This window comes from Canis lupus, chromosome 14, assembly GCF_048164855.1.
Source record: "Canis lupus baileyi chromosome 14, mCanLup2.hap1, whole genome shotgun sequence".
NCBI lineage: Eukaryota > Metazoa > Chordata > Mammalia > Carnivora > Canidae > Canis > Canis lupus.
Window position 1 is genome coordinate 56,494,957 of NC_132851.1, and position 27,950 is coordinate 56,522,906.

The following is a 27,950-nucleotide window of genomic DNA, read 5'->3' on the forward strand; positions in this document are numbered from 1 at the left end:
AAATTTATGGTTTCAAAGGATTTTTGATTCAGAATGGTTAAAGGAATTTGGTTTCAGGTGATAATATGAAATGGCATAATCTCTCAGCCACAGAATGGATTCTCTAGCTCATAACACATAAAGTATATCAATACATGTCAAAAAAAGTTTTCCAATTTCAAAATAACCACTTTCATCATACTTTGTTTCTAAACCGTCCCACCATTTTTTGTATGTATCTTTACCTAGCAAAATGTAGAAATAGCTATGTAAACAAAGTTATATTTTGTCAGAAAACAGAGTACAAAAATAAACAATTTGCACAGTTATAGGACAAATGCACTTACACTTTAATGTGTAGAGGGAACAGTAGCAGAAGGTGAATCTAAAAATAAAGTTTAAGATCATGCACACAATTAATGGCAAGTAGGAAATTTGGACTGAATTCAGCAGTTGATGAATTTTTCAAGTCAGAAAAGTAGTTACATAATTAGAATTGAGTTTTTATTTTTTAATTTATTTTTATTTATTTATTCATGAGAGACACTGAGAAAGAAAGAGGCAGAGACATAGGCAGAGAAGCAGGGAGCCTGATGTGGGACTTGATTCTGAGGCTTTAGGATCACACCCTGGGCCGAAGGCAGGCGCTCAATCCATGAGTCACCCAGACATCCCTAGAATTGAGTTTTAAAAATATAACTGAAAACAAAGCAGAGAATTAATAAGGAGAGTCTAAAAACATAAAGGTAGGCAAATAGACCATTTTATTAGTACAAGAAAACATGGATGGAGGGCTGATAGCGATTGTAGCCTTCAGTGTGGAAAAACAAAGAAATATGGGAATATATTTCATATGTGGAATCAACAGGGCATGGTTCCAAACTGTGATATAGTGAAGGTATGGAAAAAAAGCAAAACAATAGTAACAACATGTCACTGAATTTCACTACTTAAAAAAATGTAAACAGAAAAACCCAATAGCAAGAAAAAAGTCACTGAACTTCATTGCTTTAGAAAAAAAAAAGTAAGTAATAAAAAATGTAAGCTTTAGGTTTAGAAATGGAAAGGTTATTGCAAACAGAATTAATGTCATAAAAATGATCATGAGTCTGCATTTTTCAGAAATTTTTGAGAACCATTCCATTTCCTACCTAAACAAAGCATAAAATTCTAGCATCAAACTTAATATCCTCTGGAAATAGATTCAATTCAGTACTGCCCCTCATCCCCAACCACCCAAGATCTCACATATGTAGCCACAGTATTTTACTTTTAACAATCAAAGCAGAGATATGTGGTGTTAACCTGGTTTTCTTCCATGTGGAGAGATAATGAATAATTTATATCTTTGGCTGTTCTCACACACATTCTCCAGGGTGAAGTAATGAATTATCTTGATACATTCATTAGAAGAAACTCATCATATATAGCCCACTGGCTTCTTTTTTTCTGTGAAGATCAGGCTACATACATGGAATTATGTTTTCTCTTTTGTTCCTATGCATTATAAAATTTAATTCCAGTTCATTGTGGCCTCTATTTTGATAACTAAGTCTATATAATTCTGAGTTTTAATATTGGGAATCTCTGAGGTTGTAGATCAAAATCAGCTGTTTTTCATCCTTCAATTCATTAATATTGCCATTTTTCACACATTAATTATTCATCAGTCATCTACTATGTATAGCACTGTTCTAGAGATGAAAGATCCAGAAGTGAACTTCACAGAAAGCGCTATATGAATCTCACTTGATATGTGTTGAAGGAGATATGTTGGTTCCTCACATTTTCTTTGTGTTATTTCTCAATCATTTTATAATTTGATTGAGGGAAGAGTGTTATTTATTGAATCTTTTCCCCACTGACTTACCCCAAATCATCGTGGTTTAACTACTTCTCTAAATTCGATTTCTACTGTCATGTCTTGGTTGTGTTTTTCTCTACACTTTCAACTTAGCCTTCAAATCTAACTTACATACCACTACCTCTAAACTTTGTCATTGTCAGTTAAATTATATTTTCTTTTCATGCTTCTTTAAAAGTTAATATTTTAACATTTACACTATGTCTTTTATGTTATACACAAATTAGAAACAGAGATAGATTAGAAGGGAAGAAAGAAGCAAGATATAATTTTTTATTATGAAAAATTTGAATGTATACAAATATATACAAAATTGGATATATGTATATTTATGGCATATTGACTGGTATCTTGATTATATTGGTATATTGAAACCCCATTTAATCAATGCTCAGCTGCAACTCTTATCACATCTGGTAGATCTATTTTATCCAAATCCCCCAATAACTTACACAAAACAATTATTTTGAAATGAAAATGGACACCTTACTATTTAAATAGCAAAAAAATCTGGTATTGAAAAATATTTTGAAAATTTCTCTAAGAGATGAGAAATTTAAAGCAAGGAAATATATATTTCTTTTTTTCTTTCATGTCTAAAATGTCATAAACATAATATTTGAGAGACCAGTTTTCTAATTACAAAATATAAATTTGGAAACAATTTTCTTTTTTTTCACTTTAAGTATGATAGAATGTCTGTTTCCCTCCCCAAATTAGGGAAGTTCCCAGCTATGATTTGTTCAAATATGCTTTCTGGTCCTCTGTCCCTCTTGGTGCCCTCTAAAACCCCAATTATATGTAGATTTTTCCTTCTGAGGCTGTCATTTATTTCTCTTAACCTTTCTCATGGTCTTTTAATTGTTTTTCTCTTTTTTCCTCAGCTTCCTTCCTTGCCATCAACTTGTCTTCTATGTCACTCACTCTTTCTTCTACCTCATTAACCCTTGTTGTTGGGACCTCTAGTTTGGATTGCAACGCATTTAATTGATTTTTAATTTTGGCCTGATTAGATCTATATTCTGCAGTCATGAAGTCTCTTTAATCCTTTATGCTATTTTCCAGAGCCACCAGTAGCTTTATAATTGTGCTTCTGAATTGGCTTTCTGACATCAAATTGTACTCCAAATTCTGTAACTCTGTGGCAGAGAATACTGTTTCTGAATCTTTCTTTTGTCGTGAGTTCTTCTTTCCAGTCATTTTGCTCAGTGCAGATTGGCTGCATGAGCAGGCTGAGTCAAGAATATCAACCATGATCTAAGTAAATTTCACCTTAGATGATTCTGCCAAGGTCAGAGACCAGAAATTGAAAACAAAGATCAGAATGAAATAAAACAAAAGGACCACTAAAATGAAAAACAAATTTTAAAACAAAGTAGTAAAAAAAATAAAAGGCCAGGAATCCTAAAGAAGAAGAGAGAGAAAAAAAAGAAAAAAGAAAAAAAAAAAAAAAAAAGGAAAAGAAGAGAAAAAAGGAGGGGGGACTGGGAAATGGTGGTTGTGACACAGTTGTAGGGGAGGGAGAATGTAGTTTACCTGAGGTGTTCTAGAGGGTGTTCCTCTTGTTTCTGAGTATATTAAGCTCTGTATGTTAGAAGATATTCAGTCCCAAATTTACATAAACCCGAAATCCTTGTAGAGGGCCCACCATTGACCACCAAAACATAAATGAGATAAAAGAAAAGGCAGAATGAGAATGAGGAATTTCACAGAATGAACCAGCACGGTGTACCACTTGGTTCTGGGTGCATACTGGTCATGTTTTATAAGGTATTAACTCCCGCCATTGTACAACAAAATGAGGCAGAGAAAACAAAAAATAGAAAGCAAGAAAAACATATCTTGTCTATCTCCCAAAATTAAGTTGAGTATATTGAGGGGAATCTAGAAGTGGAAAATATATCTAGGACCTGTGATTGTAGCAATATGGAAGTAGGGCAACCCAGGTGGCTCAGGGGCATAGTGCCGCCTTCAGCCCAGGGTGTGATCCTGGAGACCTGGGGTCCAGTCCCGCATTGGACTCCCTGCAAGGAGCCTGCTTCTCCCCCTGCCTGTGTCTCTGCCTCTCTCTCTTTGTGTATCTCATGAATAAATAAATAAAATCTTTAAAAAAATAAAATAATAAAATAAAATGTATATGGGGACATATAGTTTCATTAAATATTTGGCATTCCTTTTCAGTCTTTGTTTCTCAAGAAGCACTCAGTCCAATTATTGAAAACTCTATGATCATGAGCATATTATTTGTAATAATCCATCGACAAATTTTGGATCTTGTCATTCTGATAACATAAGGACCAGGGCACCTTTCACTAAGAAACCTTTCAAATTCCTCACATTCTTGAAAAGATATGATTTTTCTTGTCTTCTTCTGTGTCTTTATTTCATGGAATGGACCATTTCTGCTCCAAATTCTACATAGTATAAAAGAGCTGCTCAGGGTTGGAGTCTGTTTATTTACACTAATAAACTGGACAAAGGCATTTGGGGACATATATCTTTTGGAGAATTTTGACCAATTCATCTTTTTTCTTTATCATGTCTCTCCTCAACCATTCACATTTCATGATGCTTTCCATATCTGCACCTGTCGTTGGTTCTGTGACAGATTGTCATAATCTTATTGGCATTCCCTCTATAGGTACTTGATATTTAGTTCTTTAATTTTTCTAACTTTGCTATAGGTTATCTGTGAGTCAAGAGTCATAAACTTTCCTTTCTAAATATTTGTCATTTAGGTTATGCTTTTGATTTCTCTATTCATTTTTTAAGTAAATTTAGGTGAGGAAAAAAGAAAAATATATTGAACAGAAGTTCAGTGCCCCACTGTTAACTGGAAGTCAGTGCTTACAGGTCTTGGTTTTCTTTGATTTCCTAGTCTTAATTTTTTTTTTAATTTTTATTTATTTATGATAGTCACAGAGAGAGAGAGAGAGAGAGAGGCAGAGACACAGGCAGAGGGAGAAGCAGGCTCCATGCACCAGGAGCCCGATGTGGGATTTGATCCTGGGTCTCCAGGATCGCGCCCTGAGCCAAAGGCAGGCGCCAAACCGCTGCGCCACCCAGGGATCCCTGATTTCCTAGTCTTATAATGCTTCTGTATATCCTGGATTTTTGTCTGATTATAATTACATAGTATTATAATCAATAGTAAGGAAGAAATCTAGGAAAAGTCACTATTTAAAGGTCTATTGCAGAATTTGGGTGCAGTTTTTTTTTTTTTTTTTTTTTTTTGTGCAGTTTTAAAATTAATTCCCTTAAATGATTGATTCAGTTAGCATTTACTGCCTAAGAAAACACACTAAAATGAATTGCACTGAAAATTAATTTCATTTTTTGTAGAATAAAATCGTAAGGAAACGATTTATTTATAGAAAATCTGAAATTTTTTTTTATATTTATAGAAAATTTATAGAAATTTATAAATTTATTTATAGAAAATCTGAAAATTGATCACAGAGACAGTTTCTCATTACCTTTTCAATATAGATGGAGTACATAACTGCAGGAGGGATTCCATTAATCTATTTCAACTATAACACAAGAGAAAAGTGAGATATGAAATGCTAGTAAGTTACAGGATAGCTCTAACAAGTTTCCTCCTTAGTTATATTTCTACCTTGTTTTTCTAAGTATTTGTGAAAATAATACATAGAAATAAAACACTGTGCCCTCTAACTACAGTATTTCTTGGAAAATATAAGTGAAAATGGTGACGAATATAAACTATTAGGTGAACATATATCTATGGAAATAAAGAGATTGAAACGATATTCACAGTTGTCACAAAGTCGTAGAAAATACAATATATCATAGAGACATAGAAGTCATATCATATCTTATAAAAGTTAATATGTGCATGTTAGGATGTTATTGTATTTTGCTTTATCTTTTCGTTTTAGAATTTTTTCCTAAAGATCATATGAAATATAAGTCAGAGGAAAGATAATCTAATGATTAAGATTCTCTTTCCTTCTCACTCTGGCCCTTTTTCTCACTCTGTGTGTGCATGTGCTTGCACATACTCCCTCTCTCAAATAAATAAATTTCGAAAGAGAAAAGAAATACCACACAATCCAGCAATTTTGCTTCTGAGTATTTATCTGAAGAAAACAAAAAGATTAATTTGAAAAGATATATGCACCTTGATTTTATTGCAGCATTATTTCTGATTGCTGAGACATGGAAGCAACCTAAGTGTCTATACATAGACCAAAGGATAAAGAATATGTGGTGTTTACATCTATATATTTTTTTGCCACTCATGACACATAGATGAGCCTAGAGGTTATTATGCAAAGTGAAATAAGTCACACAAAAAGGGCAAATGTCACTTAATAACATTTGTACATGGAATTAAAAATATGTGTATATCTTAATCATTAGATACCAGGATCTAGCCCCAAGCTGGGCTCCCTCCTTGCAGGGTGTTCTACTTCTCCCTCTCCCTTGGCTCTTCCCACTGCTTATGCTCTCTCTCTCTCAAATAAATAAATAAAATCTCTAAAATAAATACACAGATAAACAAATAAATTGATTCTTTAAAGTCATGGAGGCTCTTTTGTTTTGTTTTGTTTTCTTCCCTGCTATCTCAATGCCTAAAACATTGCCAGGAATGTAGGAAGCGATACATTTTGAGTAAAAACAAAACAAAACAAAACAAAACAAAACAGTCTTTTTTGTATATGTACTTTCTTTATCATTTTGCAAGTCTACCTACATTTAAAAGCTTATTCAAAACCTACTTTAAATGAATTAGATAAGTATTATTGATCCATTAGTGAATAGTTTCAAGTTTTACATTGCTGTTTTTAACTGTATTTTTAAAAAATATTTATTTATTTATTCATGAGACATAAAGAGAGAGGCAGAGATACAGGCAGAGGGAGAAGCTGGCTCCATGCCAGATATGGGACTCGATCCCAGATCCCAGGATCATGACCTGAGCCAAAGGTAGACACTCAACTGCTGAGCCACCCAGACGTCCCTTTTAACTGTATTTATCAGAGCTTGCACTGTTCTGTATCTACATACTGTCTTAAGTTTTAGTATCATTAATTCATTAGGCATCTGAAATGAAGCTGACCTTATCTGCATAGTGATTGATACTTCTCCTTCAACTTCGATACTGAGAAATCATTTATCTTTGACATTCTTGTCATCACTTGATTCATGGTTATTGAGAAAAAGAAAAAAAATGGTCTCTAGGTTGAAAGAACATTTAAGTTTGTAAATTTTTATATATTTTTTGTCTGAGGCAAACTGTCAAAAATAAACTGTACATATTGAATAATAGTTTATAGATATAGATGTAGATGTTGATGTCTCCAAAATCGTTGCTACAGTCAAAACAAAAAATATATCTATCATGTTCCCAAAAGTTCTTCCCTCCTCTAATCTCTCCCTGTTCCCTTCCTCATTTTCAAGCAACCATTACTCTGCTTTCTGTTGCTATATAGTAGTTTACATTTTCTAGAATTTTGTATAATTGGAAGCATGCAGCATGTACTATTTGTTTACTACTTGATGTCTTCTCCCACTGTCTTGTTAGAGTTGTGATTTCTTTCTCCTAGTACTACTAGTCTAACTTTGCTATTTGTCATCTATACTTAAAATTATGAGTAGAAAACTCATTGGAAATAAAAAATGTAGGACTTCTTAGCGCAAGTATAAGATTTGAAGTAAAGGTAGATACATGATTATAAAAAAAGAAAAGGCAATATAACTTTCAGAAATCAACACCATGAAGATAGAAAACTTCATTATATTGATGAAATGAGCATTTGTATTAAGGGAAATTTTTATTTATTATAACATGAATTAAGATAGGTTCTACTTTTCAAATGCTCTAAGTAAGATATACATATTAATCAGTGAAACTCTGGAGAGTATGCATTGAAATTTCTGCTTTTAAGATTCATTGATTCCACAAACTTGCTAGTTTGTGTATGTATATATATATATATATATATATATATATATATATATATTCTTCTAAGTGTGCCTTTCATTAACTTTTTTTTTTTTAATTTTTTATTTATTTATTTATGATAGTCACACAGAGAGAGAGAGAGAGAGAGAGAGAGGCAGAGACACAGGCAGAGGGAGAAGCAGGCTCCATGCACCAGGAGCCCGACGTGGGACTCGACCCCGGGTCTCCAGGATCGCGCCCTGGGCCAAAGGCAGGCGCCAAACCGCTGCGCCACCCAGGGATCCCAACTTTTTTTTTTCTAAATGAAGATTCAGCACTGCATGTGAGCAGATACACACCCTCCCACCCCTACCCTCCACATATCCATTACTCATTTAGGTTTGGTACAAGTCTAAATTATTTATGCCAAACATACAAATACTGCTTGATTAACATGATCTGGTATGCAACTGCCTCTATATCAAGAGAGAGCACATAACTGTGGAAAATGAAGTGACCATGTAGTCAGAGTGCCCTATTGAAAGAGTTGTGATGTAGACAAAAAAGTATGCTTATTTGGGTCCATCAGCAATCTAACAGATGATAAAAGTTCTGGATTTATCATAAGCAGAGAAAGAGTGAACATGTGAGCTGTATGAACAAATGACAGCGGCTAGTCATTTTATACTACTTTCAATCTAATAAGTTAACCTATTACTGTTTTATTGATGATAGATGGAAGACACAAAACTCCTGACACATAGGCAAAAGAGTTTTTCAATCAAGGTACCATAAGCAGCATGAGTCTTGTTAGCATTGATTCCTCTTACCTCAAGTCCAGGAGGAATGATGCAGAAAGTAGATGATTATTGCATGTAATGTACAGCATCACATCTGAGAAACACTGAATTTGTTAACACTCTTTCAAAAACACTCTTTTGTAATGCTCTTTCCAAAGCAAGCTTGGTTCTTCTTCTGGGAGAAACATTACCTCAATCTTCAAGGTTTTTAATGTAAACACAACCTTGAGAAATGACCCAAATAAAGAATGGTCATGATTTTGCATTCTTGTCATACTCAGGAAAAAAGTAGAAGCATGAGAAAGCCATAGTATATTGTATCTTTAATTAGAAAGTAGTCCAGTAGACCATGTCATCCACCACAGTACTGCCAGAGGTTCTCGCTTAGGTCACATGTAAACCACATAAGATCGTTCTTTAGGCCAGTTGACAGAGGAAGAAAAAGAATAGTTTTGATTCATACATCAGTTAGTTTGTTGTATATGTATACAGATTTTTTAAATGGGTTGCTATTATAAAATAGCATAATTCATTTGTGTGCCTGAAGGACTAGTGAGGAGAAAAAAATATCTTTCAGGTAAGCATAGTTCCAAGCAGTGAATATGGTGTAGAGAGAGAATTGACCAGATGTAAGACTATGACCTGATTCAGGGTCATTGGTAAATAGCTTACCAAATTAATCCATGGCCTAAAGGAAAAAGATTGAAAGTTTGGTGACATGAAGACCCACAGAGGAGACATACAGGTGGAAATATGAAAAGGTACCAAAAGCATGACCTTTGTATCACACATCCATCATAGAACATCAACATGGAAGACATTCAAGTAGGCACAATGTCTTAGTAAGTTGACATTGGGTAGTCTCTGTCATTAGTCCCCTATATAAATGGAGTACACTCACAAACAGAGTAGTCACAGTGGCAAGGATGGAGAATATTTATGAGCCCAAGAATGTGGACTCTTAGTCAAGGGTAATCTAATTACTGAGACTCCGTAGTGTCCTACTTTCCATCAACAGGGACAAATACAAATACTGAGCCCTTAGTATGACTCCATCTCTCAAAAACTTCTAGGAGCCACTTTGTGATAAGTGACTTATATGGATTCCTTCCACATGGAATGGGTAATGATTTATCTTGACCGTGAATAAGACTTATTCTGCATAAGGATTTATTTTTCTGCCTACAGGGTCTCAGCTAACACTTCTTCCTGGGAGTTTGCTTAGTGTTTACTCCAGAATGCCAGGAGCCACCAGAATCTAGAAGAAGCAAGGGGGGATTTTTGCCTAGAACATTTGGAGGTAGCCTGGCCCTGCCCACACCTTCATTTCAGACTTGCAGCCTTTGCAACTATAAGATAATAAACTCCTGTTGTTGTAAGTCACCAGTTTGTAGCAATTTGTTACCATGGCCCCAGGTAACTAATACTCATAGAGGTGCCACTTCAGATTAGAGGAATCTCTAATGGGTGAAGCTGAAAGGTGATAACTGTTACCACTTTGAGATCAGCTGTGAGAGTTTCTCCTATGTATCTTACTTTTTGCAGTTTTCCCAGAAAGAGTCCAACCAGTATCCTGGGGAGACAGTTTCCAGAACTCAATAAAATGGGCTTAGGTACTTCAAGGGAGGATCACAGCCGATGCTGTAATACCCACACCAGATCCTCTTTCATATTGAAATGCTCATTCCTCCATCTGCAGGGAGTGTTATTGGTTTTGTGCTATAAACTGAGACCTTCCTTGAGAATTGTTTTTGGTTGAAAAAAATCCACCTAACCTAGGTCATTCCTCTCTCTCCATGGTGCCTCCTACACGCAATGACAGGTACATGTAGGGTACAAAGACCCAGAACATTTGCCTTAAGGTGGGAGAACTCTGAAGCTATTTCAGGTCCAGAACGGTCCATGACCGTTGGGTCTGCATCATGGCTCAACACTCTTCAATTTCTTTTACACTGTCAAAAGTGTTGATGGGACTTGCCAGTACATTTGCACATATTTTTCTTCTTGCCTCCCAGGAAATCCAACCTAATAAGTTAAATTTCACATTTTCCTTAATGACTTTTGATAGATCAGCATTATTATTTATTTAAGCTCACTCATATAGAAACTAAACAATCAGGCAACCCACAATTTTAATTATGTTAATTTTTTAATACAAAGCAAACAATTTGCAGACATACTGCAATATACTACAATATATTGCAGACTACAATATATTTTCCATACTGCCATATTATCAGCATTTAACTATTTTTACTTCACATACCAGTGGGTAAATATGTAGGGAAAATTCTGATTTAGGACCAAACCCTCTGTAGTCCTATTTCTAAACATCCATCTATTGTTCAGCATCCAGCCTTTGGAACCTATGCAGAACTCTGAAAGTGATTGTTTATTCTCAGCTGTGTAATTAAGAATTTAAAATATTCAAAGAGATAGATTCTCTAGCCTTGTGTGGGAGAAGGGAGAAAAATAAACTCAGATGTTTTCTTTTGGTGTACCATTTTGTATGCCTCCTCTCTGTGGCTTATTTTCTAGGAAAAAAATCACTGTCAATCTGGAGATTTCATTTTCATCAATTCATTGGACAGTCTCTTGTTAGGATTTTACAGTGAGTAGTGTACAAGGGCCTGTCATATTTGCATTTAAGTTGTGAATATATTGGTTTATGTATTTAAACATACAAATCAAAACCAATAAATGTATTTAAAGCAAAGTCAGTTTATTTCTGAAATTATTTGAGTACCATCTTAAAATATATTTATAAGTGGATATGATGTTTCTCTATTCTTAAAATTTTTCTATAATAATGTTATTCTTTAAGAGAAATGCCATGTTGTCTTTGGAGCACTAAGCAGTGGGATGAATTCTCCAAAGAGATTATCTGGATCACTGGAGCTTTAAAATGTAGGCTAATCCCCTGCAAGGATTACTTGGTCTTTGGAGTTTTTGAAATGATTTGGAAAAAAGGACTTAGTATAAATATTTTCTGAATTTATGCTGATTCACAGTAATAATAATAGTACCTTAACTTTTTTATAAAAATTAACTTTGGGTAAAACTTCTATATTATAGCCTTGAAATAAACAATTAGGGATAATTATACATGTGATTTTAGATATGTTTAAAGTTCATATGTCAGTTCAATGATTTAATGGTATATAACAAAAGGATGAATAATTGTATCTTTTTGGAACAAAGAGCACCTCATGTTGTTCTGGATATTAGATCATTACATATACCCCTCACACTGGTCACAAGTAGAAAGGGTGAGATGATTCCTATTCAATTTCCTCACAGAGATTAAGAATACAAGTTATTGAATAAATAGCTTTGCAGTGAGTTCAGACAACCACTAGCTGAATACGTACTGGATTATTTAATATCTTATGATCTATATTTTTGATGTGCATAATAGAGATTAGTCTATTATGAATATTAAAGATGATAATCTATGTAAAATGACTAGCACAATGTCTTATACACATGGATATTGAACCATTTTATACTTTGTTTCTCGGGCTACAGGATCTCACAGGCAAGACAATGAAGTTCTTGAAAGACTTGATGAATAATATGTTATGCTTACAAAATTATGCAAATGTTTAAGTAAGAAAAAAAAGCATTTACTTAAGTCCATATCTATATTTTCCACTACATAAAGTAAACTTATTATCTATAAGTATACTTTTGGTCAAAGGGTATTAAAATACATTTGTCAAAAGAAGTAATTTTATAACAGAGAACTGTGACAAACACACAGTCATGGAGAGAAAATGCAAAATTATGATAAATTTGGGTTACATTTTTGTTCAACAAGGAATCAGAAACAAAACACTTAAAATGCCTCTTGACTTTGGAGTATGACAATCTGTTTCCCTTCCTCCCTGAATCAGTGTTAGAAAATGTAATTTAAAATACTTTGGAAGACAATGCACACTGTTGATATCCATATCATTGTAAGCTTTTGAAACTTATACAGTTATATTTCATTTAGAGCAATTCTTAGCACTTAAAAATATTATACTTTATGTTAAAATAAGCTTTAGATGTATTCAGTTTTAATTTATATTTATTTTCTGATTACTGGTATATGAATGAAGCTACTGTAATAGTTATTTTCAACTGATGATACGTTAAACAACATAATATCCTTTTCCTTTACCACCTCTAACTGAACTGGGCAAAGGAAACAAAAACATACTCAGACTGTGAAAACATCATCTCAGTAATTTCTCCAAAGTCAGGTGGAATGAATCTGCTAAATGAACAAACCTGAACCACAGCTGCTGCCCCAAAAGTGATCTATTTAGTAGAATATATCTGTTTAATTTCTCATGATGGATCATGACACAAAAAGCTTCTTGACATGAACTGAACTTGACATTTGCCAAATTAATTTCTCATTTTCTTTCCAGAAACAAGAAATGTTGTTAATTTGCAGCATATTCACAGCATATACCAACATTTATGTAATTACATAACATATGGCAAATGATAAAATGGTCCATGGGATATTATATTCAAAATGAACACTCATTCAAATAGAGCTTAACTATTCAATTGTACCTAAGTATCTTTATGTGATTTCAGCAAAATACTTGGTTTTGAACACATTTGTTGTTCTTATTTGTTTTTCTAACTCCTTGTCAGTGAGGCTGATTTGTTCAATTTTTATCAGTGTTCATGTAAAATTCATGTATTTTCACATTAAATAAAAGTCTAAGAATAAACAATAAGAAATTAAAGTAATAATTGAAAATACTATGGAGAAGCTTCCTTTTTTTTTCTTTTTACAAAATCAAGCATATCTCTGCCTCATGGTTTGCTTTTCTTTTTAAGTAAGATAATATATTAAACTTATGGCTGAAAAATAAGTTCTGAGCATTATGCAGATCAAAGGTTAGAATTAATCAAATTTGGAAGCAGAGGAACCAAGAAGAGAGCTATTTGGAGATGCCAGGTAAAAGATGAAAGATAATAGTGTATTATATGAGTGTGTTGCAGTAGTAGAACAAAATATATAAATATAAGAGTAGGAAAGTTTGGGAAAAAAATGATGAGTTAAATTTTAGATATGAAGGCTTTCAAATGCTTAGATTTTAACTTATAGAGCTAAAAATTTCAAAACAAAACATCATGCTAAGTTGGTATAAATTGCAAAGGAAAAAGAAATATGTGAGTGTGATTCTAAGTCTCTAGTTCATGAATTTAGTCCCTGGGGATAGCTGAGGTCACTTAGGCAAAAGGAGTGTTATTCTCTTTTATACTGGGTGAATGGTTTCCTCAGATTTTTCATTAATAGTTAAGCTGCTGTTCATAGTGTACAGTTCAATTTACATACACTAATAAGCATTCTGCAGCACTATATTGTTGGGTATTTGATATGCGGTCTAATTAAACAAAGAGAAAAATAAAACAAAAAACTGCCATTCCAAAATAAATTACTTCTAAGTGACTGATATACTTGAGGGTACCCTGTCTTGAAGAAAAAAAAAAAAAAGTTAAGTACATGTACTTTATCTTGTGAAACTGCATCTTAATTAATTACAATCTAATTTGATTTTTAGGGCAGCCCCTGTGGCCCAGCAATTCAGCACCACCTTTGGCCCAGGGTGTGATCCTGTAGATCCGGGATCGAGTCCCACGTCAGGCTCCCCGCATGGAGCCTGCTTCTCCCTCTGCCTGTCTCTCTCTCTCTCTCTCTCTCTCTGTGTGTCTCTCATGAATAAATAAATACAATCTTTAAAAATAAATAAAATAATTTGATTTTTTTTTAAATGTAAGGGGGAAGGAACATTATCTGGCCACTTTGAAATATCTGATCATTTCTGTTTCTGATAATACATAGGTTGATTGTATTAGACCAAGTTCTCATAACTCATAAACTACAGGAGACATTTTAGAAGGCAGTTATTTGTAGGCATTTGTGAGAAAAGAAAAAACAAAACAAAAACAACCCCATAAACTAGAGGAAAAGTATAGCATGAAAGAAGAGAACTGAGATTAAATATTTAAGAATTCTTACCAGAGAGTGCTCTCTCTACCACAGATGTCTGAGAAAGAAGCTGGGAACCCAATAAAAATGCCCTGGTTTTCTTGCAATGGTAGCAAGATATTGAACTTTGGGGTTGCTAGAGCAGCTGAAAGGTGAAGATGAAAATGACATAAAGAAAGGAACTGCATGGGGACAACTGGGTGCCTGAGTGATTGAGTGTCTGCCTTCAGCTCAGGGCGTGATCCTGGTCTAGGGATCAAGTTCCCCATCGGGCTTCTTGTAAGGGGCCTGCTTCTCCCTCTGCCTGTGTCTCTGCCTCTGTCTGTGTCTCTCATGAATAAATAAATATTTTTTTTTAAAAAGAAAAGAACTGCAGATGGAGAAGATCAAATATTTCTATAAACTCCAGTCACATGCTTGGCTGATGGCATAAACTACATTTATAGGACAGAATCCAAGGAGCCAGGAAACTGAGCGAAGATCCAGCTGCTATCCATTGCTGAGGAAATGAAGTTGACAGTTTTAGTCCAGCCAAGCTGTCTTCCCAGGACAAAATCCATGTACTTCAGGGAAAATAACCAAATACGGTACTATTCACAATGTCCTGGCTAAGATTAAAAAAAAAAAAAGATAAAATAAAACTAAACTTTTTAAAAAACAAGAAAAGGAAGGATAACGATACAAAATAAGCTGGAGATGATTGAGGTGTTGGAATTACACCTCAATGTTAAGAGTAATTGTCATATGTGTTTTGTGCTACTTAGAGGTAAATATAATCATAATTAATGAGCAGATATCATGAGAGAAACAGATATCATGAGAAGAAAAATGAAGATGATATATAGATGGATGGATAGAGAATTGGATAGTTAGATAGATGGAATTCTAAATCCTTAAAAGGTAAATATATGGGACACCTGGGTGGCGCAGGTGGCACAGGTGCCTTGGCCTCAGGGCATGATCCTGGAGACTCGGGATTGAGTCTCACATTGGGCTCCCTGCACAGAGCCTGCATTTCCCTCTGCCTGTGTCTTTGCCTCTCTCACTATGTCTCTCATGAATAAATAAAATCTTTAAAAAAAATAAAAGGGTAAATATATTAGGTGAGCTTACCACCAGATTAGAGGCAGCCTATGACAGGGTTGGTGAATTTGAATATAAAAGCTTTCTTCAATGAGGCACCCGGGTGGCTCAGTCCCTTAATTGTCCAACTCCTGGTTTCAGCTCAGGTCATCACCTCAGGGTTGTGAGATTAAGCCCTGCATCAGGCTCCACACTCAGCACAGAGTCTCATTGCAATTCTCTCTCTCTCTGCCCATTCCCCTCTTTCTCTCTTTCTCTCTCTCTCTCAAAAATAAATAAAATCTTTAGAAAAGTATGTATAAAAGAAAGACTTTATTAAGAAAATATATTTGAAAAACTATGAAGATAATTCTCTTTCTCTCTCTCTCTCAAAAATAAATAAAATCTTTAGAAAAGTATGTATAAAAAGAAAGACTTTATTAAGAAAATATATTTGAAAAACTATGAAGATAATTACAGTGATGTATGGGACAATATCAAGCTATCTAACATATATATATATATATATATATATATATATATATATATATAAAATAATAGGAGTCCCCAAAGGATAAGAGCAAGAGAATGGAATTAAAGAATATTATTTTTTTTGGATTAAAGAATATTATTAAAAAAACACGGGCTTAATATTTCCAAGATCTATTTAAAACATGTTAGTTTGCAGTACTAAGAGATTCAGCCAATTTCCATCAGGAATTAACATATAAAAAGCTTCCTTAAGCTTATCATAGCCAACCTTTTGAAAACAAAACAAAATAAATGGACAACAACAGCAAAGAAAAAAAAAAAAAAAAGGATCAAAATCTTGCAAACTTCCAGAAAGTGGAGAAAGGAAAAAAATCATTTACCTATAGGGAAATAACTATATTAATTATACTGACTTCTAATCAGATTAATGGGAACTAGAAGTAAAAAAAAAAAAAGAAAGCAATATTCAAAGTGCTAAATTGAAAGAATGACAAATCAACACTGTTCTATATCCCTAGAAATATTTCAAAAAATAAGGGCAAAATAAAAATTTTCATATAACTCTTAGCTATAAGAATTCATTTGTATTCTGTAATATAAGCAAAAAGGGAGTTTTTCAGGCTGAAAGCAAATAATACCATGTGAAAACTCAGATCTTCTGGAAGAAATGAAGAGTAATAATGGACATGGGAAATGTAAAATATCATTATTGTATTTAAAATTGTGTGTGTGTGAATATAAGGCATGTGACAACTACACAAAGGACAGGGCAATAAATTGAATCATACTATTAACTGGTTCTTACATTTTATGGGGGGTAGTAAAATATTAATTCTAAGCAAACTTGATAGGTTAATGATGCATATTATAATACTTAGATCAAGCACTGAAAATAAGCAAATAGGTATAGCTTAAAATTCAACAGAGTAATTAAAATACAATACTATTTTTTTTTTAAATCAACATAGAAGAAAGAAGGAAAGAAAATTTTAGGAACAAAATAACAGGAAAAATGGGTAACAAACAAAATGATAAATCTAAAACTGACCATAATAATAATTATAGTAACTTGAAAAGAACTATATTTTTTAAATAAAAATATAGAACCCATGTTGGAGAAAAATGGCTGCTTTATCCTGCTTGGTGTACACTTTATGACAGTCTTACTATTGACCAAATGTCTTTTATTCTGTTACCATGCCATACCATGCCATGCCTGTTCAGTGAACGCTACCATTGGTGGCCAGAGTTTGCTTTAGTGCTGATCTTTGAATTTTATAGCTTGTGAAAAGTATTCACAGATTCATGGTCTTTATCAGTCTCAGACTGTCAGTTATATTAGGAGTTTTTTTGTTTTCTGTGTTATATTTGTACAAAGATTTTAGTAAGTATCTGGAATTGTTTGCAATAGAGCTCAGTTCCACATATACCATTTAATACAAATATTTCAGCCTATTGGGGAACCTGTGTGGCTCAGTCAGTTAAATGTCTGCCTTTTGTTCAGGTCATGATCTCAGGATCCTGGGATGAAGCCCTGCATCAGGCTCCCTGCTCAGCAGGCAGTCTGCTTGTCCTTCTTCTTCAGCCCCTCCTCCTGCTCCTGCTCTCTCTCTCTCTCTCTCTCAAATAAATAAATACAATATTTAAAAAAAAACAAATATTTCAGCCTATTATGATTTTATTTTTTATTACTTATATAATTAGTATATTTTTATGTTATTAAGGATAGGTGATGATTTACTAAATAGTTTCCTATATTTTCTTGAAATGATTTTAATGCATAAGTTTCTTTAGATTGCAAAATTCTGAATTTTGTATTAGTAAATGTAAATTATATAGTCTAGCGATGGGTACTAGTAATATTACTATTACTTTCCATTTATGTTACATAATTTTAATTCACAATTATATAAGAAAGGGATATCTGGGCAATAGAGGATAGTCGGAAGAAAGGCAGGAGCAAAGGGCCTTCATCCTAAGAGGAAAATGCCCTTAAAATGAAAAAGATTCTACACTACCCCAGAGGAACCCTCCATTTTTTCCCACATGAACAACTACCAGATAGGTAGATGACAGTGTGGACAAAACCTGATTGAGTGACAGGTGCATGGAGGTTAATCAGATTAAAACAGCCCACCAAACATTCCTGTAAAAACCCTTAGATTTAGAAGCCCGAAAGGCAACTCTCTGGGGTGCTTTCCCTCCTTGGGTGCTTTGTCCTATCACTTGATAAACTTTGCTTCACTGCCCACCCTTGACCAAGAACCATGGGCCCTAGAGGAAAAGAAATCCTGAAACAAGGGAAGATGTTTAGATATACACTTGATATATCAATCTCTGCCTCTTATCCCACCAAACATATCCTTAATATCCCAAGTACTGTAAAAAATGTGACAGATTAGAGCAGTGGTTAGATGTATGTACTTTGCAACCAAAATGCCTGTATTTAAATCCCAGCTTGACCAGTTGCTGGAAATGTGGAAGGAGGAATCAATATATTCAACATCTGTGGTCTTCAGAGTGAAGATGGGAAAACTCAGATACTTGTTCTAAAGGATCACCAAAGTTCTCTGGAACGAAGACAGATTTGTACCAGAACCATCATGGCAGCCTTTCTTGCTGAGTGGGGTTGGGGCTGTAAAAGCAATGCTAATTTATGTTAATAGCCATATAACTATTTAGAGGTTAAACTGACAATACCTTCTCTCTGGACTGGGCTTGCATCTCTTGAGAGAAAGTCCTGTAGGATATAACATCTAGTCGGAGGAAGATGTGGGCTGGTTTTGTTGACTACAGGGGCATTCCTTCCACTGCTCACGTCTAGCTACTAACTAACAGGAGTATATAGAAACAATTATTTTAAGTTCACAATATTCATGCAAAGAGCACAGATATATATTGAAATTAAAAAAAAAAAAAAGTTTTGGGCAGCCTGGGTGGCTCAGTGGTTTAGTGCCACCTCTGGCCCAGGTTGTGATCCTGGAGACCCGGGATTGAGTCCCATGTCCGGCTCCCTGAATGGAGCCTGCTTCTCCTTCTGCCTGTGTCTCTGCCTCTCTCTCTTCCTCTGTCTCTCTCTGTGTCTCTTATGAATAAATAAAATCAATCATCAATCAATCAATCAATCTTTCAGAACTTGGACAAGATGATGTTTTCTTAGATATGACAGCAAAGCAACAGCAACAGAAGAAAAATTAAAAAGATGAACTAGTCTTCATCAAAATTAAATATGGATCAAATGACACTATTTTAGTCAACTTGATCTGCTATCACAAATTTTCACAGACTAGGTGGCTTAAACAACAAACATTGTTTCTCATAGTTCTGGAGGCTGTAAGTCTGAGATCCGAGTGCTGGCATGGTTGAATTCTTGGTGAATGCCCTCTTCCTAGTTTACAGAGGACCTTCTTGTTACTCACATGGTAGAAAGAGAATGAAATATCACTTTGAACTTTTCTTATAAAGGGGTTGATCTTACTCACAAAGGCTCCACTCTCATGACTTAATTACCTTCCAAAGGCCCCATTTCCAAACACCATCATATTGGGATTGTAATCAACATACAAATTTTAGAAGCACACAAATATTCAGTTCATAAGAGACATTATCAATAAATGAAGATGCTACCACAATATGAGAACAAAATATTTGCAAAATTCATATCTGATAAGGGACCATTAGAATATATTCAAAATATATAAATAATTCTCATATTGAACAATGTCAATGCATGATACAATTAAATATGGAAAAATTCAAATAAATATTGTTTCAAAGAGATGTACAAGTGATCAATAAGCAGAAGAAAAAATGTTCAACATCATTAGGGCCCCAGTCTAACTTCTGCCAAAGTCCAAGGCTGCAGCAACCAGAAGGTACAGTTCCATTGTCTTGCTCCTCAAGGCAGCTCTGGGGTATTTAAATTCATCTCAGGAAGCTATCACTGCCTGTTCCTTGAGACTTTTCCTGAAGAAGCCTCAGGACATAATTTATTTCACTCTCTGTCTCTCTGTCTCCCTCTCTCTGTCTCCCTGTCTCTTTATCTATCACTGTCTGTTATCTCCAACTTTTTTTTTTTTTTTTTTTTTAAACACACTGTGGAGAGGTAAACTCCCTTTCTCCCTTTGGAATCAACATGTTCTTGGGATCCCCTTTGCTACCCTTCCTCCTGCCTTGTAGAACCCTCCTGTGAGGCACCACTGCACAGGCCCAGATGGACCAAGGACAAGGGCCAAGAAAGTGTTAATGACTAACAGTACTAAGTAGGGAAGGAGAGAAGTGAAAATCTAAGAGTGAGTTCAGCTACCAGGAAGGATTCTTTTAAAAAAATAGATTCTGTTTAGAGAAGAATAAATACAAAAGAGAGCTAACACGAGCTCTGCCTATCTGCACAGGGCATTTTGATTTGGTCTGGTAACAAACCTTTTTTCTTTCCACTACTGTGGAGTATACAAAGCCCTTTCACCTTCACTTCAGTGAATAACTCCTTGGGTTTGTGGTCTTGCATTCATTTTGCAGAGGAGGGAACAGACCAAAAGGGGCAAGTTGAATTGTCTCAAGTTATACAAGTTATACAACTCCAAACTGAAGGTGGAAAACTAGTGTGCATAATTTGACTATGTATACCAGTTTACTAGGATATTAATAAAAGTATTTCAATTAAATTTCTTTAGTCCTCTGTACAGTACAATGTAGAGAAAGCAGCAATTGTTACGGTTCCAACGCTGAAGTTAATAGCAGCAGTACAGTTTCTGGTTCCTTCTCACCTTGGGACGAAGCTGATTCCATTTGGACCAGTACTATTGTTGGTGTCATGAGCCACATCAGTGATGAAGAGAGGTCCAACTAACACAGGATGTCTATTCAAATACAACTCATATCTCATTAGGGTTCTTGTTCCTTTTTTTTTTTTTAAGGTTTTATTTATTTATTCATGAGAGAAGCAGAGACACAGGCAGAGAGAGAAGCAGGCTCCATGCAGGGGGACTCGATCCCAGGACTCCAGGATCACGTCCTGGGCCAAAGGCAGGCGCTCAACCCCTGAGCCACCCAGGCATCCCAAGGGTTCTTGTTTTTCAACAAGTATATTCATAATATGTAATTGGAAATTTCAGAGAATAGTTTCTACATTCACTATATATGAAAGACTTGAATTAATAACATACTTCAAACATAACAATGTGACCTGGCAACCTTATTCATTGAAAGAGGGTTTTGATTTTGAATAGCTGATTTTAATTTCACACTCAGTAGTAAATGTCACTTAGTATTCATAAATCTATTTTGATATTAACAATGTGTGGTAAATGTTTAAGATTAATGCTTATCTTAACTCTACAATGAATATATTATTTCATTTTATTAAAGCAATTAAATCAAATTTTCTAGTATTCCTGGGATCCCTGGGTGGCGCAGCGGTTTGGCACCTGCCTTTGGCCCAGGGCGCGATCCTGGAGACCCGGGATCGAGTCCCACGTCGGGCTCTCTGTGCATGGAGCCTGCTTCTCCCTCTGCCTATGTCTCTGCCTCTCTCTCTCTGTGTGTGACGATCATAAATAAATAAAAATTAAAAAAAATAAAATAAAAAAATTATTTAAAAAATTTTCTAGTATTCCTTTTTATTTTTGTAAATTTTAATGATAATGGAAAGTTTAATGAAGACAATTATTAACTTCCAGATTAATACATAAAAACCTTATTGGTGAGATATTCCCAAGAAAAATTCGAAAGTATATAATTTTTTTTTCTACACGACATAATGAGTTAAGAGGTAAATATAAGACCTGTTATGGTTAAGAAGTTTGAGAACAGATAGGAGAGAGTAATATATTTACTCTAAATCCTAAAACATTACCTATGACATTATCTGATAAAATACTAAATCTTATATCCGACTTCCTTGTACCTTTGGAAGTGTTAATGATGATCCTAGATACACAAACACACAGGCATACACAAAAATATTCACAAATCTTGACAAGGAAATACTTATAAGCCAGGAAAAGAAAAACATATAACTGTAGAAAATTGTTTGTGTTTATCAGTATAATAGTATTTCTACAACTCAGGTGTTATGTAGGCCTGGAAGCGTATTAATGGAGATTAGAATTGTGGCAGGTTACTGAAAGGCAGAAAAAAAATGAGAAAGCATACTATGAAGGGAAATTGAGTATTTTCCCAATAGCAATAAAATTTGCTTGTTAATTAAAGTGGTGGTTTATTAGGAATAGGAAAAAGTGGTTCAAGTTTTACATGCATTAGAGATAAGTTTGTGGCTCTTTTAAAATTTTATGCCTATTTATCTTGAGTAAGTAATACATGCACATGCTACAAATAGTAAAGCTTTCTGAAGGGTATATTGGGAAGAAAGGACTGTCAAACTTCTCTTTTCCTACCCGGTCAGAGGTAACTACTGTTATCTGTCTTTTATATTTCTTATACATCTTCACAAAAATATCATGTTAATTTATGTACATATAATTTTGTACATTCTTTTGCCTTTTCTTATTTTTGCCATATTTATTTATGAAATCTTTATTCCTCTACTGTCATACATAGAGCTGATGCACTGTTTTTAATAGATGCATACTATTTCATTATGTGGGTGCGCTACATTTAATATACTAAGTAGTCTATTGGTAGACTTTTAGTTTGCTTCCCCCTTTTTGCTACTACATGCCTTTTGTAGTGAATATACTTGGAGAAACCTCATTTGGTACATGAATACATATATCTCTATGATAAACAGCCAAGAATAGAATCACTGGGTCACAGTAAATGTACATTTACAATTTTAATAGTATTTTTTCCACATAAGGGGCCCACTTAACTTATCATCTTATCTGCAACGTACAGGAGTGGGGGCATCTTTTAAACCCTAAGTCCTAGAAGAGTGCACATACCTTATATTAAAAGCTGATTTGTATTTTGCATTTACAATCCCTTATTTATTCTAAATGAAAATGTCTGTTTTACCCATAGTTATGTTAATCACACACGACCTCTCACCTCATTAATTGCACTCCCAGCTGAAGCCAAATGAAGTTGTTGCATGAAATCTTACAAAAGGGGACACACAATCTATATAAAGTTCAAAAGTCTCAAGGAAATATTCTCTTAGGAATTTGAATTCAGAGATACCTTTTAAAAGAAAGACAATTAGGTTACAATATCTGCATGCCACAGTGAATAGGGGATGAGTTGGGGAGGTGATGATATGATCTGTGCAAATTATGATTATTTGGCAGCAGGGAGCATGAATAAGCAGACAAATCAGATGATTAAAACATGAAAGCCAAGCAGATGCATGGAAAGAATTTCAGACCCTAAGTGAGCAGGAGGCCATTTGTGGAGCTTTGGGTTTAGATTCAATGAATAGAAATTTAACCCTTCTCTAGGGTTAACTTTTTTTTTTTTTTCAAATTATGAAGCCTTTTATTAAAGAGGCTTTCTCTGGACTTATTCCGGACTAGCTTATTCACCCTCTCCACCCTATGCCCACCTCCACTCCCAGCTATATAGAACTATAGCATTCCACAGCATCATCCTTTCAATACTTGTTTGGGTTAAGATTCTCCACTAGCCCAAAAGTTCCATGAGTGAAGTGGCTTTGTGTTTGTACACTGTGGTACACTCAACACCCAACCTAGTGCCCTGACAAAGAAAATAATTCCAAAATATATGTGCTAAATAAATAAAACTAACATGTATTACTAGGTACCAGACACTGTTCTACAAAGATGATAGATTATATATATATATATAATCTATAATTTGATATATATATATATATCAAATGTATATTTTTATGACACCAATCTATGATGTAAATGTCACTGTTATCCCCACTTAGAGATGAAGAAACTAAGGAAGAGAGAAATTAAGTAACTTGCCCAAGGTCATGCACCTAACAAATGAGAAAGCTGAAATGTCAAGGAGGTGATCTGACTTCTGGGCCTAAGCTCTCAGCGAATGTAAAATGCACTACATTTTCAGTACTATATTTTCAGTTCATTACCATTATAGGAATGTCAGCTGGGGAGTTTGTAGCAAGATTAAAAAAAAATGAGGGTAAAAGAAGAAAATGTGTCTTTAAAGAATAAAATACATATTTAATAAATATAGGATTAATTCCCACAGTACGTATAAATAATTTTTTTTTAGTTTTATTTTATAATGTGTATGGGTTTCCCCTATTTTGCAGTATAACTGAATTCAGAGAAAGGCTCCTTTGTATTCAGGCAAAGGAATACTATATTGTTTGCTTTTCAGTGTTTTTCACTAGCATGAAACATTTATTTTAACCATCTTATTTGAGGTGCCCAGGCATGCCACATGATAAATCAGCTTGAGCATCCTCTGGGACTTCATAAAGCTCACTCTTTATTTTTCTCCTTCAGTTTTAAGCTGGTGGTAGCTCAACATGGTATTCTTTAAAGAATGGAATCCTACTAAGATAACATCTGTTCAAATCACTCTCTCTTTGTTTTGGAGTTATTAAAGATAAAATATTTGAATATGAATTAAAAGTCACAATATTGCTTTAACAGATATGAAGTTTCCTGCATATTAAAGTTCTTGTCTCCATTTATCATTTAAAGTTACTTAAATATTTGCCAGTTTTAAAGTGCTTACCCCCCCCCCCATATATATATTTATATATACACACAACTGTGGGTTAAAAATCACTGGCTTTCCAATATTAATGAGAACATAATGGGAAGGAAATTGTGGAAAATCAATAAAACTGTGACCAACTTAATTACTTATTTAATACATATTTGTACTTCAAAAGGATATCCCTTTATTGTCCCCATGTCTCTTTTACATTTTATGCATTATTCAAACTTAGTATAAGTTTTATATAATAATTTTGTAAAGTAAAACTTATAAATAGACTCCATGGAATTCTAGTAAACTCCTTTAAATTTGTTTGTAAGCTTTCCAAAATGAGAAGTAAATACTTGTGGCAAGAGTTCAACCCGCAATGTCTAAAGATTTACCAAGCCTCTGTAATACACTCTCTAATGCCTCATTGGCCAAAGAATGTCACATGGTGAGAATCAGGGCCAGTGTGGGAGGACCACACAAGGATGTAAATACCATGGGCTGCGTTCCACTGTGGGCCACCTGACAAAGTCAGTGGTAGTAGGAAAAGGAATTAGGTAAATGCATAAATGATACATAAAAAAGAACATGGATAATAATCACTGGTACATGGAACAGACTGGAAGCAAATTTACTATGAGCCTTCAAAGTTGCTGAGGAAAATCTATGTCCTACGAAAACATGAGTTTTTCTTGCAAAAGCCGAAACTAACTGTTAGATTCCCAAATTTTTATTAAGAGGAATCAGTATGCAAAAGTTATATGAGCCTTAGTAATCTATACTATACAGTTCTGCTTCAGTTATATTTAAGGAAGACATGATAAACGAGAAAATCTCAAAGGACAAGTCATAGTGGTAGGGTTTTCTTCTCCTCCTTTTTCCCTCTCTTTCTTCCTCCTTATTTCCCTCCTTTCCTTTCATCCTTTCCTTATTTAAGAAACGTAAATATAGGTTTTCTTTAGAAAAGTTAAAATAAAGTCATAAACTTAGTGAATAAATTCCAGGAAGAAAGTATTTTTAGCATCCATGAAGGGTTAGGACAAGCAAAATCTGAATAAGGATCTTAATATATCAGAAACTCTAGTAACTGGACAAATATATATATGATATAAATGTAATATATATGATCTATATTATATATAACATATACATTAAGGATATGTATATTTTAATATATATATATTAAATTTCTGATTCTGTGTTTCTGTCTTAAGATTGATAGAATTATTGAGGGAACTATATGATATTAGTAATTTTTTAGAGTATACAGAGAAAATTAATTATATATTATGAGGCTCACCATGAAGGAAAAATAATTGAGCATCGTTATATTATCTCATTAGTTTCTGATGTAAAAATGTTTAAGTAATATGAGTTTTAGTCTCAATGTATTCACTTTAGAATCTTTTATTTGTAGAAAAAATGTGAACAATATTCTTTAAATCAAATGCATTGGAATTGATACTTTAAGTGAAAATTTAAATTTCATTAATTTACATGAAATTACTGAATTTCCTATAGAAGTATATTCTTTAAACTTACAATTCATAAAATTGTGAAAGCTTATTCTGAAGATGATTCTATTTTATAATGATTTAAATGTTACTCTCAGACAAAAAGGGAAAATGAGATTTCTCATTTTTATGGAAAGAATTGCAACTTCACTGGAGTAATTTTTATTTAATTACAGAATAAAATTTTATTTGTTTTTATTTATACCATTAGAGCAGTGTTTGTTAAAAAATTATATTGTCAAGTAAACCTAAGATATTTCCATCACTGTATTTAATAAAAATTAATTAATTTGCATTTTTACTTCAGGCTCAAATTGTGCATTTATTATCAAGCTGATGATTTACAAAGGAATTCTACTAGAATATATTTCTAGAAAGTTTCATTATGCTGATTTATTTTAAATGATTAGAATTTCTCTTCAAAGGTGACAATAGAAGATAAGAATTCCCCTATGCAACCAGTATCTTTCTTTTCATCAAGATTTATTTATTTGAGAGAGAGAGAATGAATCTGTATGTGTACAAATATATTTTATGATAAAACGATGTAATTGTGTATATGTGTATGAAATAATCTCTCTGAAGTCTGAGAGGGAAAGTTACTGATCTAAGTACCACTGAAATTACTAAGTTAGTAATGTAAGACTAAGGCAAAAGAAATTGGATAAGCACCATACCTTAGGTTATAAAGTTGTTTCCCACGGGTAGTAATAGGTCCATGATTCTAATACTGCTACACACGTAATACTTGAACAATTCAGCTAAGGAGTAACAGATGGTTAGAGTCAGTTTTCTCAGTGTTGGAATGTGGAGCTACAGATAAGCAAGGAGGGATTCTAGAATGATCTATCTGGTAATAGATTAGAGTTTGAGACATCAGTATGAATTTATGTTTAGCTTAGTATGTATGAGTATGTGTATGTGCCGCTATTTATAGAAGCATTTATGGATGTGTGTACATAGCAGTTAACATATATGGATATTTTTCCTTGATCTATGGGTTTTGACAAAGAAATAGTATCATGATCCATAAGTACTATATCATACAGAATTGTTTTGGTACTTCCCCAAATTCCCTGTGCTTCACCCAGTCAACTCTGTCCTCCTCCTCCAAACCTCTAGTAACTAATCTTTTTACCATTGCTATAGTTTTGACTTTTCTAGAATGTCATATAGCTGATTCATAGAGTATGTTGTCTTTTCAGACCGGTTCTTTCACTAAGCAGTGTGCATTTGTTTCTTTCACGTCTTTTTGTTGCTCAATGATTCATTTTGCTATATTGCCAAATAATATTACATTGTATGGATATACCACAGTTTATTTATCTATTTATCTATTCAACTATTGGAGGACATTTTTGGTTGCATGCATTTGGGGGCCATATGAATATACGTATTGATTACAATTAAATATATATATAATATAAACATTCACATGCAGGTTTTTGTGTGGACATAGGCTTTCAGGTCAGTGAAATTAATACTTGAAATCATGACTACTTGATGATAAAGTTACTATTATGTTTATATTTGCTAGAAACTAGTAGTGTTCCAAAGTGGCTATACCACTTTGCATTCTGACCAACAATGAATGATTACTTCTGATGTTGTACATCTTTGTCAAAAGTTATTGTCAGATATTTTTTAAATTCTAGCCATTCTATTATATGTATATGTATTCTATTATATGTATAGTGGTATTCATTGCTATTTTTAATTTGTA

General features: G+C 33.8%; 1 long non-coding RNA gene across 2 annotated transcripts; it reads right to left on the minus strand.

Annotated features, from left to right (window-relative positions):
* Positions 1-326: 326 nt before the first annotated feature.
* On the minus strand, positions 327-27,039 carry LOC140603499 (uncharacterized). Of its 2 annotated transcripts, none has more exons than XR_012006488.1 (5): positions 26,905-27,039; positions 8,585-8,778; positions 6,930-7,007; positions 5,320-5,376; positions 327-364 (listed from the first exon to the last, which is right to left on the minus strand). It is a non-coding gene; the product is annotated as an uncharacterized lncRNA (long non-coding RNA). The 2 variants fall into 2 exon arrangements; XR_012006487.1 differs by lacking the exon at positions 327-364 and adding an exon at positions 3,382-3,475.
* Between the last annotated feature and the right edge of the window lie 911 nt (positions 27,040-27,950).